The sequence below is a fragment of the Momordica charantia genome, unplaced genomic scaffold (assembly GCF_013281855.1).
Source record: "Momordica charantia cultivar OHB3-1 unplaced genomic scaffold, Mcharantia_2.0 BLBB01000155.1, whole genome shotgun sequence".
Classification (NCBI taxonomy): Eukaryota; Viridiplantae; Streptophyta; class Magnoliopsida; order Cucurbitales; family Cucurbitaceae; genus Momordica; species Momordica charantia.
Genome location: NW_028275311.1, coordinates 1 through 14,439, shown reverse-complemented (window position 1 = coordinate 14,439; position 14,439 = coordinate 1). Strand labels below are relative to the sequence as shown.

General features: G+C 51.9%; 36 non-coding genes and 2 pseudogenes across 36 annotated transcripts; all 38 read right to left on the bottom strand.

The window, feature by feature from the left end:
* Positions 1-60: 60 nt before the first annotated feature.
* On the bottom strand, positions 61-179 carry LOC148207315 (5S ribosomal RNA). Its single transcript, XR_015788039.1, has one exon. It is a non-coding gene; the product is annotated as a 5S ribosomal RNA (ribosomal RNA).
* A 233-nt stretch (positions 180-412) lies between these two features.
* On the bottom strand, positions 413-531 carry LOC148207314 (5S ribosomal RNA). Its single transcript, XR_015788038.1, has one exon. It is a non-coding gene; the product is annotated as a 5S ribosomal RNA (ribosomal RNA).
* A 233-nt stretch (positions 532-764) lies between these two features.
* On the bottom strand, positions 765-883 carry LOC148207313 (5S ribosomal RNA). Its single transcript, XR_015788037.1, has one exon. It is a non-coding gene; the product is annotated as a 5S ribosomal RNA (ribosomal RNA).
* Positions 884-1,116: 233 nt separating this feature from the next.
* LOC148207312 (5S ribosomal RNA) lies at positions 1,117-1,235 on the bottom strand. Its single transcript, XR_015788036.1, has one exon. It is a non-coding gene; the product is annotated as a 5S ribosomal RNA (ribosomal RNA).
* Positions 1,236-1,468: 233 nt separating this feature from the next.
* On the bottom strand, positions 1,469-1,587 carry LOC148207311 (5S ribosomal RNA). Its single transcript, XR_015788035.1, has one exon. It is a non-coding gene; the product is annotated as a 5S ribosomal RNA (ribosomal RNA).
* Positions 1,588-1,820: 233 nt separating this feature from the next.
* Positions 1,821-1,939, bottom strand: LOC148207310 (5S ribosomal RNA). Its single transcript, XR_015788034.1, has one exon. It is a non-coding gene; the product is annotated as a 5S ribosomal RNA (ribosomal RNA).
* Positions 1,940-2,172: 233 nt separating this feature from the next.
* Positions 2,173-2,291, bottom strand: LOC148207309 (5S ribosomal RNA). Its single transcript, XR_015788032.1, has one exon. It is a non-coding gene; the product is annotated as a 5S ribosomal RNA (ribosomal RNA).
* A 233-nt stretch (positions 2,292-2,524) lies between these two features.
* Positions 2,525-2,643, bottom strand: LOC148207308 (5S ribosomal RNA). The gene has a single exon (XR_015788031.1). It is a non-coding gene; the product is annotated as a 5S ribosomal RNA (ribosomal RNA).
* Positions 2,644-2,876: 233 nt separating this feature from the next.
* LOC148207307 (5S ribosomal RNA) lies at positions 2,877-2,995 on the bottom strand. The gene has a single exon (XR_015788030.1). It is a non-coding gene; the product is annotated as a 5S ribosomal RNA (ribosomal RNA).
* A 233-nt stretch (positions 2,996-3,228) lies between these two features.
* On the bottom strand, positions 3,229-3,347 carry LOC148207306 (5S ribosomal RNA). Its single transcript, XR_015788029.1, has one exon. It is a non-coding gene; the product is annotated as a 5S ribosomal RNA (ribosomal RNA).
* Positions 3,348-3,580: 233 nt separating this feature from the next.
* LOC148207305 (5S ribosomal RNA) lies at positions 3,581-3,699 on the bottom strand. The gene has a single exon (XR_015788028.1). It is a non-coding gene; the product is annotated as a 5S ribosomal RNA (ribosomal RNA).
* A 233-nt stretch (positions 3,700-3,932) lies between these two features.
* Positions 3,933-4,051, bottom strand: LOC148207304 (5S ribosomal RNA). The gene has a single exon (XR_015788027.1). It is a non-coding gene; the product is annotated as a 5S ribosomal RNA (ribosomal RNA).
* Positions 4,052-4,284: 233 nt separating this feature from the next.
* Positions 4,285-4,403, bottom strand: LOC148207303 (5S ribosomal RNA). Its single transcript, XR_015788022.1, has one exon. It is a non-coding gene; the product is annotated as a 5S ribosomal RNA (ribosomal RNA).
* A 233-nt stretch (positions 4,404-4,636) lies between these two features.
* LOC148207302 (5S ribosomal RNA) lies at positions 4,637-4,755 on the bottom strand. The gene has a single exon (XR_015788011.1). It is a non-coding gene; the product is annotated as a 5S ribosomal RNA (ribosomal RNA).
* Positions 4,756-5,294: 539 nt separating this feature from the next.
* On the bottom strand, positions 5,295-5,413 carry LOC148207301 (5S ribosomal RNA). Its single transcript, XR_015788000.1, has one exon. It is a non-coding gene; the product is annotated as a 5S ribosomal RNA (ribosomal RNA).
* A 233-nt stretch (positions 5,414-5,646) lies between these two features.
* LOC148207300 (5S ribosomal RNA) lies at positions 5,647-5,765 on the bottom strand. The gene has a single exon (XR_015787989.1). It is a non-coding gene; the product is annotated as a 5S ribosomal RNA (ribosomal RNA).
* Positions 5,766-6,323: 558 nt separating this feature from the next.
* LOC148207299 (5S ribosomal RNA) lies at positions 6,324-6,442 on the bottom strand. The gene has a single exon (XR_015787977.1). It is a non-coding gene; the product is annotated as a 5S ribosomal RNA (ribosomal RNA).
* A 233-nt stretch (positions 6,443-6,675) lies between these two features.
* LOC148207298 (5S ribosomal RNA) lies at positions 6,676-6,794 on the bottom strand. Its single transcript, XR_015787966.1, has one exon. It is a non-coding gene; the product is annotated as a 5S ribosomal RNA (ribosomal RNA).
* Positions 6,795-7,027: 233 nt separating this feature from the next.
* On the bottom strand, positions 7,028-7,146 carry LOC148207297 (5S ribosomal RNA). The gene has a single exon (XR_015787955.1). It is a non-coding gene; the product is annotated as a 5S ribosomal RNA (ribosomal RNA).
* A 233-nt stretch (positions 7,147-7,379) lies between these two features.
* LOC148207296 (5S ribosomal RNA) lies at positions 7,380-7,498 on the bottom strand. The gene has a single exon (XR_015787944.1). It is a non-coding gene; the product is annotated as a 5S ribosomal RNA (ribosomal RNA).
* Positions 7,499-7,737: 239 nt separating this feature from the next.
* LOC148207295 (5S ribosomal RNA) lies at positions 7,738-7,856 on the bottom strand. The gene has a single exon (XR_015787933.1). It is a non-coding gene; the product is annotated as a 5S ribosomal RNA (ribosomal RNA).
* Positions 7,857-8,089: 233 nt separating this feature from the next.
* LOC148207294 (5S ribosomal RNA) lies at positions 8,090-8,208 on the bottom strand. Its single transcript, XR_015787922.1, has one exon. It is a non-coding gene; the product is annotated as a 5S ribosomal RNA (ribosomal RNA).
* Positions 8,209-8,441: 233 nt separating this feature from the next.
* Positions 8,442-8,560, bottom strand: LOC148207293 (5S ribosomal RNA). Its single transcript, XR_015787911.1, has one exon. It is a non-coding gene; the product is annotated as a 5S ribosomal RNA (ribosomal RNA).
* Positions 8,561-8,793: 233 nt separating this feature from the next.
* Positions 8,794-8,912, bottom strand: LOC148207292 (5S ribosomal RNA). Its single transcript, XR_015787900.1, has one exon. It is a non-coding gene; the product is annotated as a 5S ribosomal RNA (ribosomal RNA).
* Positions 8,913-9,468: 556 nt separating this feature from the next.
* On the bottom strand, positions 9,469-9,587 carry LOC148207291 (5S ribosomal RNA). The gene has a single exon (XR_015787889.1). It is a non-coding gene; the product is annotated as a 5S ribosomal RNA (ribosomal RNA).
* A 241-nt stretch (positions 9,588-9,828) lies between these two features.
* Positions 9,829-9,947, bottom strand: LOC148207290 (5S ribosomal RNA). The gene has a single exon (XR_015787878.1). It is a non-coding gene; the product is annotated as a 5S ribosomal RNA (ribosomal RNA).
* Positions 9,948-10,186: 239 nt separating this feature from the next.
* On the bottom strand, positions 10,187-10,305 carry LOC148207289 (5S ribosomal RNA). The gene has a single exon (XR_015788055.1). It is a non-coding gene; the product is annotated as a 5S ribosomal RNA (ribosomal RNA).
* A 230-nt stretch (positions 10,306-10,535) lies between these two features.
* Positions 10,536-10,654, bottom strand: LOC148207288 (5S ribosomal RNA). Its single transcript, XR_015788044.1, has one exon. It is a non-coding gene; the product is annotated as a 5S ribosomal RNA (ribosomal RNA).
* A 233-nt stretch (positions 10,655-10,887) lies between these two features.
* On the bottom strand, positions 10,888-11,006 carry LOC148207287 (5S ribosomal RNA). The gene has a single exon (XR_015788033.1). It is a non-coding gene; the product is annotated as a 5S ribosomal RNA (ribosomal RNA).
* Positions 11,007-11,239: 233 nt separating this feature from the next.
* Positions 11,240-11,358, bottom strand: LOC148207286 (5S ribosomal RNA). Its single transcript, XR_015788019.1, has one exon. It is a non-coding gene; the product is annotated as a 5S ribosomal RNA (ribosomal RNA).
* A 232-nt stretch (positions 11,359-11,590) lies between these two features.
* Positions 11,591-11,709, bottom strand: LOC148207285 (5S ribosomal RNA). Its single transcript, XR_015787983.1, has one exon. It is a non-coding gene; the product is annotated as a 5S ribosomal RNA (ribosomal RNA).
* Positions 11,710-11,945: 236 nt separating this feature from the next.
* On the bottom strand, positions 11,946-12,063 carry LOC148207284 (5S ribosomal RNA). Its single transcript, XR_015788021.1, has one exon. It is a non-coding gene; the product is annotated as a 5S ribosomal RNA (ribosomal RNA).
* A 234-nt stretch (positions 12,064-12,297) lies between these two features.
* On the bottom strand, positions 12,298-12,417 carry LOC148207283 (5S ribosomal RNA). The gene has a single exon (XR_015788023.1). It is a non-coding gene; the product is annotated as a 5S ribosomal RNA (ribosomal RNA).
* A 232-nt stretch (positions 12,418-12,649) lies between these two features.
* Positions 12,650-12,768, bottom strand: LOC148207282 (5S ribosomal RNA). The gene has a single exon (XR_015787872.1). It is a non-coding gene; the product is annotated as a 5S ribosomal RNA (ribosomal RNA).
* Positions 12,769-13,005: 237 nt separating this feature from the next.
* LOC148207281 (5S ribosomal RNA) lies at positions 13,006-13,123 on the bottom strand. The gene has a single exon (XR_015788020.1). It is a non-coding gene; the product is annotated as a 5S ribosomal RNA (ribosomal RNA).
* A 230-nt stretch (positions 13,124-13,353) lies between these two features.
* LOC148207280 (5S ribosomal RNA) lies at positions 13,354-13,470 on the bottom strand. Its single transcript, XR_015788025.1, has one exon. It is a non-coding gene; the product is annotated as a 5S ribosomal RNA (ribosomal RNA).
* Positions 13,471-13,704: 234 nt separating this feature from the next.
* On the bottom strand, positions 13,705-13,822 carry LOC148207279 (5S ribosomal RNA; annotated as a pseudogene).
* Positions 13,823-14,056: 234 nt separating this feature from the next.
* On the bottom strand, positions 14,057-14,181 carry LOC148207278 (5S ribosomal RNA; annotated as a pseudogene).
* Positions 14,182-14,439: the final 258 nt, after the last annotated feature.

Below are 14,439 nucleotides of genomic sequence, written 5' to 3'. Positions count from 1 at the left end.
TCAAGCTAAGTCCAGAAGAGTGGGGATCGGGAGGGAAAGAGATGAAAATAAAAACAAAAAGGGGTGCAACACGAGGACTTCCCAAGTGGTCACCCAACTTAGTACTACTCTCGCCCAAGCACGCTTAACTGCGGAGTTCTGATGGGATCCGGTGCATTAGTGCTGGTATGATCGCACCCGACATGGAATGCAGAGAAATTGTATATGACCCATGCGGGGCGGCACAACCCAGCGGGCACCGGCTGTGCGGGAGGCCCCGAGACGGGCCGGGCAACGTAGGCATGCGACCGCGAGAAAATTGAAATTAAAATTACAAAAGAAGAAAGAAAACGCGTCGGGAGAAAAAAGGCAATCAAGCTAAGTCCAGAAGAGTGGGGATCGGGAGGGAAAGAGATGAAAATAAAAACAAAAAGGGGTGCAACACGAGGACTTCCCAAGTGGTCACCCAACTTAGTACTACTCTCGCCCAAGCACGCTTAACTGCGGAGTTCTGATGGGATCCGGTGCATTAGTGCTGGTATGATCGCACCCGACATGGAATGCAGAGAAATTGTATATGACCCATGCGGGGCGGCACAACCCAGCGGGCACCGGCTGTGCGGGAGGCCCCGAGACGGGCCGGGCAACGTAGGCATGCGACCGCGAGAAAATTGAAATTAAAATTACAAAAGAAGAAAGAAAACGCGTCGGGAGAAAAAAGGCAATCAAGCTAAGTCCAGAAGAGTGGGGATCGGGAGGGAAAGAGATGAAAATAAAAACAAAAAGGGGTGCAACACGAGGACTTCCCAAGTGGTCACCCAACTTAGTACTACTCTCGCCCAAGCACGCTTAACTGCGGAGTTCTGATGGGATCCGGTGCATTAGTGCTGGTATGATCGCACCCGACATGGAATGCAGAGAAATTGTATATGACCCATGCGGGGCGGCACAACCCAGCGGGCACCGGCTGTGCGGGAGGCCCCGAGACGGGCCGGGCAACGTAGGCATGCGACCGCGAGAAAATTGAAATTAAAATTACAAAAGAAGAAAGAAAACGCGTCGGGAGAAAAAAGGCAATCAAGCTAAGTCCAGAAGAGTGGGGATCGGGAGGGAAAGAGATGAAAATAAAAACAAAAAGGGGTGCAACACGAGGACTTCCCAAGTGGTCACCCAACTTAGTACTACTCTCGCCCAAGCACGCTTAACTGCGGAGTTCTGATGGGATCCGGTGCATTAGTGCTGGTATGATCGCACCCGACATGGAATGCAGAGAAATTGTATATGACCCATGCGGGGCGGCACAACCCAGCGGGCACCGGCTGTGCGGGAGGCCCCGAGACGGGCCGGGCAACGTAGGCATGCGACCGCGAGAAAATTGAAATTAAAATTACAAAAGAAGAAAGAAAACGCGTCGGGAGAAAAAAGGCAATCAAGCTAAGTCCAGAAGAGTGGGGATCGGGAGGGAAAGAGATGAAAATAAAAACAAAAAGGGGTGCAACACGAGGACTTCCCAAGTGGTCACCCAACTTAGTACTACTCTCGCCCAAGCACGCTTAACTGCGGAGTTCTGATGGGATCCGGTGCATTAGTGCTGGTATGATCGCACCCGACATGGAATGCAGAGAAATTGTATATGACCCATGCGGGGCGGCACAACCCAGCGGGCACCGGCTGTGCGGGAGGCCCCGAGACGGGCCGGGCAACGTAGGCATGCGACCGCGAGAAAATTGAAATTAAAATTACAAAAGAAGAAAGAAAACGCGTCGGGAGAAAAAAGGCAATCAAGCTAAGTCCAGAAGAGTGGGGATCGGGAGGGAAAGAGATGAAAATAAAAACAAAAAGGGGTGCAACACGAGGACTTCCCAAGTGGTCACCCAACTTAGTACTACTCTCGCCCAAGCACGCTTAACTGCGGAGTTCTGATGGGATCCGGTGCATTAGTGCTGGTATGATCGCACCCGACATGGAATGCAGAGAAATTGTATATGACCCATGCGGGGCGGCACAACCCAGCGGGCACCGGCTGTGCGGGAGGCCCCGAGACGGGCCGGGCAACGTAGGCATGCGACCGCGAGAAAATTGAAATTAAAATTACAAAAGAAGAAAGAAAACGCGTCGGGAGAAAAAAGGCAATCAAGCTAAGTCCAGAAGAGTGGGGATCGGGAGGGAAAGAGATGAAAATAAAAACAAAAAGGGGTGCAACACGAGGACTTCCCAAGTGGTCACCCAACTTAGTACTACTCTCGCCCAAGCACGCTTAACTGCGGAGTTCTGATGGGATCCGGTGCATTAGTGCTGGTATGATCGCACCCGACATGGAATGCAGAGAAATTGTATATGACCCATGCGGGGCGGCACAACCCAGCGGGCACCGGCTGTGCGGGAGGCCCCGAGACGGGCCGGGCAACGTAGGCATGCGACCGCGAGAAAATTGAAATTAAAATTACAAAAGAAGAAAGAAAACGCGTCGGGAGAAAAAAGGCAATCAAGCTAAGTCCAGAAGAGTGGGGATCGGGAGGGAAAGAGATGAAAATAAAAACAAAAAGGGGTGCAACACGAGGACTTCCCAAGTGGTCACCCAACTTAGTACTACTCTCGCCCAAGCACGCTTAACTGCGGAGTTCTGATGGGATCCGGTGCATTAGTGCTGGTATGATCGCACCCGACATGGAATGCAGAGAAATTGTATATGACCCATGCGGGGCGGCACAACCCAGCGGGCACCGGCTGTGCGGGAGGCCCCGAGACGGGCCGGGCAACGTAGGCATGCGACCGCGAGAAAATTGAAATTAAAATTACAAAAGAAGAAAGAAAACGCGTCGGGAGAAAAAAGGCAATCAAGCTAAGTCCAGAAGAGTGGGGATCGGGAGGGAAAGAGATGAAAATAAAAACAAAAAGGGGTGCAACACGAGGACTTCCCAAGTGGTCACCCAACTTAGTACTACTCTCGCCCAAGCACGCTTAACTGCGGAGTTCTGATGGGATCCGGTGCATTAGTGCTGGTATGATCGCACCCGACATGGAATGCAGAGAAATTGTATATGACCCATGCGGGGCGGCACAACCCAGCGGGCACCGGCTGTGCGGGAGGCCCCGAGACGGGCCGGGCAACGTAGGCATGCGACCGCGAGAAAATTGAAATTAAAATTACAAAAGAAGAAAGAAAACGCGTCGGGAGAAAAAAGGCAATCAAGCTAAGTCCAGAAGAGTGGGGATCGGGAGGGAAAGAGATGAAAATAAAAACAAAAAGGGGTGCAACACGAGGACTTCCCAAGTGGTCACCCAACTTAGTACTACTCTCGCCCAAGCACGCTTAACTGCGGAGTTCTGATGGGATCCGGTGCATTAGTGCTGGTATGATCGCACCCGACATGGAATGCAGAGAAATTGTATATGACCCATGCGGGGCGGCACAACCCAGCGGGCACCGGCTGTGCGGGAGGCCCCGAGACGGGCCGGGCAACGTAGGCATGCGACCGCGAGAAAATTGAAATTAAAATTACAAAAGAAGAAAGAAAACGCGTCGGGAGAAAAAAGGCAATCAAGCTAAGTCCAGAAGAGTGGGGATCGGGAGGGAAAGAGATGAAAATAAAAACAAAAAGGGGTGCAACACGAGGACTTCCCAAGTGGTCACCCAACTTAGTACTACTCTCGCCCAAGCACGCTTAACTGCGGAGTTCTGATGGGATCCGGTGCATTAGTGCTGGTATGATCGCACCCGACATGGAATGCAGAGAAATTGTATATGACCCATGCGGGGCGGCACAACCCAGCGGGCACCGGCTGTGCGGGAGGCCCCGAGACGGGCCGGGCAACGTAGGCATGCGACCGCGAGAAAATTGAAATTAAAATTACAAAAGAAGAAAGAAAACGCGTCGGGAGAAAAAAGGCAATCAAGCTAAGTCCAGAAGAGTGGGGATCGGGAGGGAAAGAGATGAAAATAAAAACAAAAAGGGGTGCAACACGAGGACTTCCCAAGTGGTCACCCAACTTAGTACTACTCTCGCCCAAGCACGCTTAACTGCGGAGTTCTGATGGGATCCGGTGCATTAGTGCTGGTATGATCGCACCCGACATGGAATGCAGAGAAATTGTATATGACCCATGCGGGGCGGCACAACCCAGCGGGCACCGGCTGTGCGGGAGGCCCCGAGACGGGCCGGGCAACGTAGGCATGCGACCGCGAGAAAATTGAAATTAAAATTACAAAAGAAGAAAGAAAACGCGTCGGGAGAAAAAAGGCAATCAAGCTAAGTCCAGAAGAGTGGGGATCGGGAGGGAAAGAGATGAAAATAAAAACAAAAAGGGGTGCAACACGAGGACTTCCCAAGTGGTCACCCAACTTAGTACTACTCTCGCCCAAGCACGCTTAACTGCGGAGTTCTGATGGGATCCGGTGCATTAGTGCTGGTATGATCGCACCCGACATGGAATGCAGAGAAATTGTATATGACCCATGCGGGGCGGCACAACCCAGCGGGCACCGGCTGTGCGGGAGGCCCCGAGACGGGCCGGGCAACGTAGGCATGCGACCGCGAGAAAATTGAAATTAAAATTACAAAAGAAGAAAGAAAACGCGTCGGGAGAAAAAAGGCAATCAAGCTAAGTCCAGAAGAGTGGGGATCGGGAGGGAAAGAGATGAAAATAAAAACAAAAAGGGGTGCAACACGAGGACTTCCCAAGTGGTCACCCAACTTAGTACTACTCTCGCCCAAGCACGCTTAACTGCGGAGTTCTGATGGGATCCGGTGCATTAGTGCTGGTATGATCGCACCCGACATGGAATGCAGAGAAATTGTATATGACCCATGCGGGGCGGCACAACCCAGCGGGCACCGGCTGTGCGGGAGGCCCCGAGACGGGCCGGGCAACGTAGGCATGCGACCGCGAGAAAATTGAAATTAAAATTACAAAAGAAGAAAGAAAACGCGTCGGGAGAAAAAAGGCAATCAAGCTAAGTCCAGAAGAGTGGGGATCGGGAGGGAAAGAGATGAAAATAAAAACAAAAAGGGGTGCAACACGAGGACTTCCCAGCGGAGTTCTGATGGGATCCGGTGCATTAGTGCTGGTATGATCGCACCCGACATGGAATGCAGAGAAATTGTATATGACCCATGCGGGGCGGCACAACCCAGCGGGCACCGGCTGTGCGGGAGGCCCCGAGACGGGCCGGGCAACGTAGGCATGCGACCGCGAGAAAATTGAAATTAAAATTACAAAAGAAGAAAGAAAACGCGTCGGGAGAAAAAAGGCAATCAAGCTAAGTCCAGAAGAGTGGGGATCGGGAGGGAAAGAGATGAAAATAAAAACAAAAAGGGGTGCAACACGAGGACTTCCCAAGTGGTCACCCAACTTAGTACTACTCTCGCCCAAGCACGCTTAACTGCGGAGTTCTGATGGGATCCGGTGCATTAGTGCTGGTATGATCGCACCCGACATGGAATGCAGAGAAATTGTATATGACCCATGCGGGGCGGCACAACCCAGCGGGCACCGGCTGTGCGGGAGGCCCCGAGACGGGCCGGGCAACGTAGGCATGCGACCGCGAGAAAATTGAAATTAAAATTACAAAAGAAGAAAGAAAACGCGTCGGGAGAAAAAAGGCAATCAAGCTAAGTCCAGAAGAGTGGGGATCGGGAGGGAAAGAGATGAAAATAAAAACAAAAAGGGGTGCAACACGAGGACTTCCCAAGTGGTCACCCAACTTAGTACTACTCTCGCCCAAGCACGCTTAACTGCGGAGTTCTGATGGGATCCGGTGCATTAGTGCTGGTATGATCGCACCCGACATGGAATGCAGAGAAATTGTATATGACCCATGCGGGGCGGCACAACCCAGCGGGCACCGGCTGTGCGGGAGGCCCCGAGACGGGCCGGGCAACGTAGGCATGCGACCGCGAGAAAATTGAAATTAAAATTACAAAAGAAGAAAGAAAACGCGTCGGGAGAAAAAAGGCAATCAAGCTAAGTCCAGAAGAGTGGGGATCGGGAGGGAAAGAGATGAAAATAAAAACAAAAAGGGGTGCAACACGAGGACTTCCCAAGTGGATTCTACTGGGATCCGCACATTAGTGCGGGTGATGGGATCCGCATTATGGTATGATCGCACCCGACATGGAATGCAGAGAAATTGTATATGACCCATGCGGGGCGGCACAACCCAGCGGGCACCGGCTGTGCGGGAGGCCCCGAGACGGGCCGGGCAACGTAGGCATGCGACCGCGAGAAAATTGAAATTAAAATTACAAAAGAAGAAAGAAAACGCGTCGGGAGAAAAAAGGCAATCAAGCTAAGTCCAGAAGAGTGGGGATCGGGAGGGAAAGAGATGAAAATAAAAACAAAAAGGGGTGCAACACGAGGACTTCCCAAGTGGTCACCCAACTTAGTACTACTCTCGCCCAAGCACGCTTAACTGCGGAGTTCTGATGGGATCCGGTGCATTAGTGCTGGTATGATCGCACCCGACATGGAATGCAGAGAAATTGTATATGACCCATGCGGGGCGGCACAACCCAGCGGGCACCGGCTGTGCGGGAGGCCCCGAGACGGGCCGGGCAACGTAGGCATGCGACCGCGAGAAAATTGAAATTAAAATTACAAAAGAAGAAAGAAAACGCGTCGGGAGAAAAAAGGCAATCAAGCTAAGTCCAGAAGAGTGGGGATCGGGAGGGAAAGAGATGAAAATAAAAACAAAAAGGGGTGCAACACGAGGACTTCCCAAGTGGTCACCCAACTTAGTACTACTCTCGCCCAAGCACGCTTAACTGCGGAGTTCTGATGGGATCCGGTGCATTAGTGCTGGTATGATCGCACCCGACATGGAATGCAGAGAAATTGTATATGACCCATGCGGGGCGGCACAACCCAGCGGGCACCGGCTGTGCGGGAGGCCCCGAGACGGGCCGGGCAACGTAGGCATGCGACCGCGAGAAAATTGAAATTAAAATTACAAAAGAAGAAAGAAAACGCGTCGGGAGAAAAAAGGCAATCAAGCTAAGTCCAGAAGAGTGGGGATCGGGAGGGAAAGAGATGAAAATAAAAACAAAAAGGGGTGCAACACGAGGACTTCCCAAGTGGTCACCCAACTTAGTACTACTCTCGCCCAAGCACGCTTAACTGCGGAGTTCTGATGGGATCCGGTGCATTAGTGCTGGTATGATCGCACCCGACATGGAATGCAGAGAAATTGTATATGACCCATGCGGGGCGGCACAACCCAGCGGGCACCGGCTGTGCGGGAGGCCCCGAGACGGGCCGGGCAACGTAGGCATGCGACCGCGAGAAAATTGAAATTAAAATTACAAAAGAAGAAAGAAAACGCGTCGGGAGAAAAAAGGCAATCAAGCTAAGTCCAGAAGAGTGGGGATCGGGAGGGAAAGAGATGAAAATAAAAACAAAAAGGGGTGCAACACGAGGACTTCCCAAGTGGTCACCCAACTTAGTACTACTCTCGCCCAAGCACGCTTAACTGCGGAGTTCTGATGGGATCCGGTGCATTAGTGCTGGTATGATCGCACCCGACATGGAATGCAGAGAAATTGTATATGACCCATGCGGGGCGGCACAACCCAGCGGGCACCGGCTGTGCGGGAGGCCCCGAGACGGGCCGGGCAACGTAGGCATGCGACCGCGAGAAAATTGAAATTAAAATTACAAAAGAAAAAGAAGAAAGAAACGCGTCGGGGGAGAAAAAGGCAATCAAGCTAAGTCCAGAAGAGTGGGGATCGGGAGGGAAAGAGATGAAAATAAAAACAAAAAGGGGTGCAACACGAGGACTTCCCAAGTGGTCACCCAACTTAGTACTACTCTCGCCCAAGCACGCTTAACTGCGGAGTTCTGATGGGATCCGGTGCATTAGTGCTGGTATGATCGCACCCGACATGGAATGCAGAGAAATTGTATATGACCCATGCGGGGCGGCACAACCCAGCGGGCACCGGCTGTGCGGGAGGCCCCGAGACGGGCCGGGCAACGTAGGCATGCGACCGCGAGAAAATTGAAATTAAAATTACAAAAGAAGAAAGAAAACGCGTCGGGAGAAAAAAGGCAATCAAGCTAAGTCCAGAAGAGTGGGGATCGGGAGGGAAAGAGATGAAAATAAAAACAAAAAGGGGTGCAACACGAGGACTTCCCAAGTGGTCACCCAACTTAGTACTACTCTCGCCCAAGCACGCTTAACTGCGGAGTTCTGATGGGATCCGGTGCATTAGTGCTGGTATGATCGCACCCGACATGGAATGCAGAGAAATTGTATATGACCCATGCGGGGCGGCACAACCCAGCGGGCACCGGCTGTGCGGGAGGCCCCGAGACGGGCCGGGCAACGTAGGCATGCGACCGCGAGAAAATTGAAATTAAAATTACAAAAGAAGAAAGAAAACGCGTCGGGAGAAAAAAGGCAATCAAGCTAAGTCCAGAAGAGTGGGGATCGGGAGGGAAAGAGATGAAAATAAAAACAAAAAGGGGTGCAACACGAGGACTTCCCAAGTGGTCACCCAACTTAGTACTACTCTCGCCCAAGCACGCTTAACTGCGGAGTTCTGATGGGATCCGGTGCATTAGTGCTGGTATGATCGCACCCGACATGGAATGCAGAGAAATTGTATATGACCCATGCGGGGCGGCACAACCCAGCGGGCACCGGCTGTGCGGGAGGCCCCGAGACGGGCCGGGCAACGTAGGCATGCGACCGCGAGAAAATTGAAATTAAAATTACAAAAGAAGAAAGAAAACGCGTCGGGAGAAAAAAGGCAATCAAGCTAAGTCCAGAAGAGTGGGGATCGGGAGGGAAAGAGATGAAAATAAAAACAAAAAGGGGTGCAACACGAGGACTTCCCAAGTGGTCACCCAACTTAGTACTACTCTCGCCCAAGCACGCTTAACTGCGGAGTTCTGATGGGATCCGGTGCATTAGTGCTGGTATGATCGCACCCGACATGGAATGCAGAGAAATTGTATATGACCCATGCGGGGCGGCACAACCCAGCGGGCACCGGCTGTGCGGGAGGCCCCGAGACGGGCCGGGCAACGTAGGCATGCGACCGCGAGAAAATTGAAATTAAAATTACAAAAGAAGAAAGAAAACGCGTCGGGAGAGGAGAAAAAGGCAATCAAGCTAAGTCCAGAAGAGTGGGGATCGGGAGGGAAAGAGATGAAAATAAAAACAAAAAGGGGGTGCAAACGAGGGTTGCAACCACCGAGGAGCCCAGCGGAGTTCTGATGGGATCCGGTGCATTAGTGCTGGTATGATCGCACCCGACATGGAATGCAGAGAAATTGTATATGACCCATGCGGGGCGGCACAACCCAGCGGCACCGGCTGTGCGGGAGGCCCGAGACGGGCCGGGCAACGTAGGCATGCGACCGCGAGAAAATTGAAATTAAAATTACAAAAGAAGAAAGAAAACGCGTCGGGAGGAAAAAAGGCAATCAAGCTAAGTCCAGAAGAGTGGGGATCGGGAGGGAAAGAGATGAAAATAAAAACAAAAAGGGGTGCAACACGAGGACTTCCCAAGTGGTCACCCAACTTAGTACTACTCTCGCCCAAGCACGCTTAACTGCGGAGTTCTGATGGGATCCGGTGCATTAGTGCTGGTATGATCGCACCCGACATGGAATGCAGAGAAATTGTATATGACCCATGCGGGGCGGCACAACCCAGCGGGCACCGGCTGTGCGGGAGGCCCCGAGACGGGCCGGGCAACGTAGGCATGCGACCGCGAGAAAATTGAAAATTGAAATTAAAATTACAAAAGAAGAAAGAAAACGCGTCGGGAGAAAAAAAGGCAATCAAGCTAAGTCCAGAAGAGTGGGGATCGGGAGGGAAAGAGATGAAATAAAAACAAAAAAGGGGTGCAACACGAGGACTTCCCAAGTGGTCACCCAACTTAGTACTACTCTCGCCCAAGCACGCTTAACTGCGGAGTTCTGATGGGATCCGGTGCATTAGTGCTGGTATGATCGCACCCGACATGGAATGCAGAGAAATTGTATATGACCCATGCGGGGCGGCACAACCCAGCGGGCACCGGCTGTGCGGGAGGCCCCGAGACGGGCCGGGCAACGTAGGCATGCGACCGCGAGGAGAAAATTGAAATTAAATTACAAAAGAAGAAAAGAAAACGCGTCGGGAGAAAAAAAGGCAATCAAGCTAAGTCCAGAAGAGTGGGGATCGGGAGGGAAAGAGATGAAAATAAAAAAACAAAAAGGGGTGCAACACGAGGACTTCCCAAGTGGTCACCCAACTTAGTACTACTCTCGCCCAAGCACGCTTAACTGCGGAGTTCTGATGGGATCCGGTGCATTAGTGCTGGTATGATCGCACCCGACATGGAATGCAGAGAGAAATTGTATATGACCCATGCGGGGCGGCACAACCCAGCGGGCACCGGCTGTGCGGGAGGCCCCGAGACGGGCAACGTAGGCATGCGACCGCGAGAAAATTGAAATTAAAATTACAAAAGAAGAAAGAAAACGCGTCGGGAGAAAAAAGGCAATCAAGCTAAGTCCAGAAGAGTGGGGATCGGGAGGGAAAGAGATGAAAATAAAAACAAAAAGGGGTGCAACACGAGGACTTCCCAAGTGGTCACCCAACTTAGTACTACTCTCGCCCAAGCACGCTTAACTGCGGAGTTCTGATGGGATCCGGTGCATTAGTGCTGGTATGATCGCACCCGACATGGAATGCAGAGAAATTGTATATGACCCATGCGGGGCGGCACAACCCAGCGGGCACCGGCTGTGCGGGAGGCCCCGAGACGGGCCGGGCAACGTAGGCATGCGACCGCGAGAAAATTGAAATTAAAATTACAAAAGAAGAAAGAAAACGCGTCGGGAGAAAAAAGGCAATCAAGCTAAGTCCAGAAGAGTGGGGATCGGGAGGGAAAGAGATGAAAATAAAAACAAAAAGGGGTGCAACACGAGGACTTCCCAAGTGGTCACCCAACTTAGTACTACTCTCGCCCAAGCACGCTTAACTGCGGAGTTCTGATGGGATCCGGTGCATTAGTGCTGGTATGATCGCACCCGACATGGAATGCAGAGAAATTGTATATGACCCATGCGGGGCGGCACAACCCAGCGGGCACCGGCTGTGCGGGAGGCCCCGAGACGGGCCGGGCAACGTAGGCATGCGACCGCGAGAAAATTGAAATTAAAATTACAAAAGAAGAAAGAAACGCGTCGGGAGAAAAAAAGGCAATCAAGCTAAGTCCAGAAGAGTGGGGATCGGGAGGGAAAGAGATGAAAATAAAAACAAAAAGGGGTGCAACACGAGGACTTCCCAAGTGGTCACCCAACTTAGTACTACTCTCGCCCAAGCACGCTTAACTGCGGAGTTCTGATGGGATCCGGTGCATTAGTGCTGGTATGATCGCACCGACATGGAATGCAGAGAAATTGTATATGACCCATGCGGGGCGGCACAACCCAGCGGGCACCGGCTGTGCGGGAGGCCCCGAGACGGGCCGGGCAACGTAGGCATGCGACCGCGAGAAAATTGAAATTAAAATTACAAAAGAAGAAAGAAAACGCGTCGGGAGAAAAAAGGCAATCAAGCTAAGTCCAGAAGAGTGGGGATCGGGAGGGAAAGAGATGAAAATAAAAACAAAAAGGGGTGCAACACGAGGACTTCCCAAGTGGTCACCCAACTTAGTACTACTCTCGCCCAAGCACGCTTAACTGCGGAGTTCTGATGGGATCCGGTGCATTAGTGCTGGTATGATCGCACCCGACATGGAATGCAGAGAAATTGTATATGACCCATGCGGGGCGGCACAACCCAGCGGGCACCGGCTGTGCGGGAGGCCCCGAGACGGGCCGGGCAACGTAGGCAGGCATGCGACCGCGAGAAAATTGAAATTAAAATTACAAAAAGAAAAGAAAACGCGTCGGGAGAAAAAAGGCAATCAAGCTAAGTCCAGAAGAGTGGGGATCGGGAGGGAAAGAGATGAAAATAAAAACAAAAAGGGGTGCAACACGAGGACTTCCAAGTGGTCACCCAACTTAGTACTACTCTCGCCCAAGCACGCTTAACTGCGGAGTTCTGATGGGATCCGGTGCATTAGTGCTGGTATGATCGCACCCGACATGGAATGCAGAGAAATTGTATATGACCCATGCGGGGCGGCACAAACCCAGCGGGCACCGGTGTGGAGGCCCCGAGACGGGCCGGGCAACGTAGGCATGCGACGCGAGGAAAATTGAAATTAAAATTACAAAAGAAGAAAGAAAGAAAACGCGTCGGGAGAAAAAAGGCAATCAAGCTAAGTCCAGAAGAGTGGGGATCGGGAGGGAAAGAGATGAAAATAAAAACAAAAGGGGGTGCAACACGAGGACTTCCCCAAGTGGTCACCCAACTTAGTACTACTCTCGCCCAAGCACGCTTAACTGCGGAGTTCTGATGGGATCCGGTGCATTAGTGCTGGTATGATCGCACCCGACATGGAATGCAGAGAAATTGTATATGACCCATGCGGGGCGGCACAACCCAGCGGGCACCGGCTGTGCGGGAGGCCCCGAGACGGGCCGGGCAACGTAGGCATGCGACGCGAGAAAATTGAAATTAAAATTACAAAAGAAGAAAGAAAACGCGTCGGGAGAAAAAAGGCAATCAAGCTAAGTCCAGAAGAGTGGGGATCGGGAGGGAAAGAGATGAAAATAAAAACAAAAAGGGGTGCAACACGAGGACTTCCCAAGTGGTCACCCAACTTAGTACTACTCTCGCCCAAGCACGCTTAACTGCGGAGTTCTGATGGGATCCGGTGCATTAGTGCTGGTATGATCGCACCCGACATGGAATGCAGAGAAATTGTATATGACCCATGCGGGGCGGCACAAACCCAGCGGGCACCGCTGTGCGGGAGGCCCCGAGACGGGCCGGGCAACGTAGGCATGCGACCGCGAGAAAATTGAAATTAAAATTACAAAAGAAGAAAGAAAACGCGTCGGGAGAAAAAAGGCAATCAAGCTAAGTCCAGAAGAGTGGGGATCGGGAGGGGAGAAGAGATGAAAATAAAAACAAAAAGGGGGGTGCAACACGAGGACTTCCAAGTGGTCACCCAACTTAGTACTACTCTCGCCCAAGCACGCTTAACTGCGGAGTTCTGATGGGATCCGGTGCATTAGTGCTGGTATGATCGCACCCGACATGGAATGCAGAGAAATTGTATATGACCATGCGGGGCGGCACAACCCAGCGGGCACCGGCTGTGCGGGAGGCCCCGAGACGGGCCGGGCAACGTAGGCATGCGACCGCGAGAAAATTGAAATTAAAATTACAAAAGAAGAAAGAAAACGCGTCGGGAGAAAAAAGGCAATCAAGCTAAGTCCAGAAGAGTGGGGAGGGAGGGAAAGAGATGAAAATAAAAACAAAAGGGGTTGCAACACGAGGGTTCCCAAGTGGTCACCCAACTTAGTACTACTCTCGCCAAGCACGCTTAACTGCGGAGTTCTGATGGGATCCGGTGCATTAGTGCTGGTATGATCGCACCCGACATGGAATGCAGAGAGAAATTGTATATGACCCATGCGGGGCGGCACAACACGCGGGCACCGGCTGTGCGGGAGGCCCCGAGACGGGCCGGGCAACGTAGGCATGCGACGCGAGAAAAATTGAAATTAAAATTACAAAAGAAGAAAGAAAACGCGTCGGGAGAAAAAAGGCAATCAAGCTAAGTCCAGAAGAGTGGGGATCGGGAGGGAAAGAGATGAAAATAAAAACAAAAAGGGGTGCAAACGAGGACTTCCAAAGTGGTCACCCAACTTAGTACTACTCTCGCCCAAGCACGCTTAACTGCGGAGTTCTGATGGGATCCGGTGCATTAGTGCTGGTATGATCGCACCCGACATGGAATGCAGAGAAATTGTATATGACCCATGCGGGGCGGCACAACCCAGCGGGCACCGGCTGTGCGGGAGGCCCCGAGACGGGCCGGGCAACGTAGGCATGCGACCGCGAGAAAATTGAAATTAAAATTACAAAAGAAGAAAGAAAACGCGTCGGGAGAAAAAAGGCAATCAAGCTAAGTCCAGAAGAGTGGGGATCGGGAGGGAAAGAGATGAAAATAAAAAACAAAAAGGGGTGCAACACGAGGACTTCCAAAGTGGTCACCCAACTTAGTACTACTCTCGCCCAAGCACGCTTAACTGCGGAGTTCTGATGGATCCGGGATCCGGTGCATTAGTGCTGGTATGATCGCACCCGACATGGAATGCAGAGAAATTGTATATGACCCATGCGGGGCGGCACAAACCAGCGGGCACCGGCTGTGCGGGAGGCCCCGAGACGGGCCGGGCAACGTAGGCATGCGACCGCGAGGAAAATTGAAATTAAAATTACAAAAGAAGAAAGAAAACGCGTCGGGAGAAAAAAAGGCAATCAAGCTAAGTCCAGAAGAGTGGGGATCGGGAGGGAAAGAGATGAAAAATAAAAACAAAAAGGGGTGCAACACGAGGACTTCC